Raw genomic sequence first — 1458 nt, 5'->3', positions numbered from 1 at the left:
GAATGGAATCCTTAGCTGCTGCCCCGCCAGCTTCCCGAGTTGTCACTACCAATCAATATACCCAATTAGCAATTGGGTTCCATGCTATAATCATTAATCTATACATGGGGTAAAATGACCATTCTACCCCTGGCCCTGTATGATCCAAAACTAAGGCCCAAGCCCAAAACAAAAGCCCAACACCATAATGTCGATAAATCCTTCAATAGCCCAATTTCTAAATTGGGCCCCAACCCCTTACAGGCCTTATCTTAAGCCCATAATCTCCTTCATTATAATTTAGTTTACTCCAAGCACCCCTTGGGACTAACTTGTTCAAAGTCAAAGGTCAAAGTCAAAGTCAAAGTCAACACTCCGAGTTGACTTAACTCGTCGAGTCCACTCCAAAGTCAGAATCGCGATATTGCAATCCAAATCGTCGAGTTCCTCTGTTTCCAACAGAATCGAGATAATCCCAAACCAACTCGTCGAGTTCACCCATGAACTCGCCGAGTTCTTCAGTCTGCCAACCCACTTAATGCATTAAGTCCTTTTTATTGAATTCAAAGGTTCCAGACCTCAGATCCCCATCCTTAGAGATGTCTGGAAGGGTAAAGTTTCCAACTTTGCTCCCAAGGATCGTCTAATAAGCTCTAAACCCAAACCCTAGTCCCCTTAAGGAGGGTCTTGACCCATTAAGCCCTTAAACTCTCACTCCAATGTCCCAAAACGCAGATCTGAGGTCCAAAGGTGGTTTAATCACGTAAAGTTTCCAACTTTACGTTCATGCATTCTAGAACACTCTCTAAGGTTCATTTTTGGCTTCATAGTGGACATATTTCATGAATGGGACATGGAGGCTATTAAAGTTTGCAACTTTAATCCTATAGAGGTCATGTAGGGGCCAGATCTACATCCTCAACCCCTAGAAACCTCTTTTCTTTGGATACTCAAGTCAAAGTCCCAAAACCAAGCCAAAACTACCAGAAATGAGATCTACTAAACTACATTTCAAGGTTGTAACTTTATACCTCAAAGATGTAGCCTTTGATGTAGAGTTTCTGGTTCTAAGATCAGTCCTCCAAGCTTGATACTTCTCTCTTCAAGACTTCCTTCAAGAATCACTCTAAAGCTCACAAAACTCAATGAACAAGGATGGAGGCTGTTCTAGGGTTTTTTCTAGGCAAGGAGGCTGGTAAGGAGGCCAGCCCTAGAAGTTAAGTCCTTTAAATAGGGTACAATGCCCGAGAGATTAGGGTTTTCATTTCCAGCACCAACTCGTCGAGCTGGGGATCCCCAACTCATCGAGTAGGTCCTCCAGTCTATGCGACTGGAAAGCCTTCTACTCGACGAGTTGGAGCCTCCCAACTCGTCAAGTTCCTTGCAATACTTCAAAATAACAATAATAAATTCATACCCTTTAGTCCAAAACTCCAACTGAATACCCGAGCAACCAAGATACATTATCTAACTCCTACT

This window comes from Lactuca virosa, chromosome 3 (assembly GCF_052849685.1).
Source record: "Lactuca virosa cultivar CGN04683 chromosome 3, Lactuca_virosa_CGN04683_v6, whole genome shotgun sequence".
In the NCBI taxonomy this organism is placed as follows: Eukaryota; Viridiplantae; Streptophyta; class Magnoliopsida; order Asterales; family Asteraceae; genus Lactuca; species Lactuca virosa.
The sequence above is the reverse complement of the archived record's forward strand: the minus strand, read 5'-3'. Positions refer to the sequence as shown.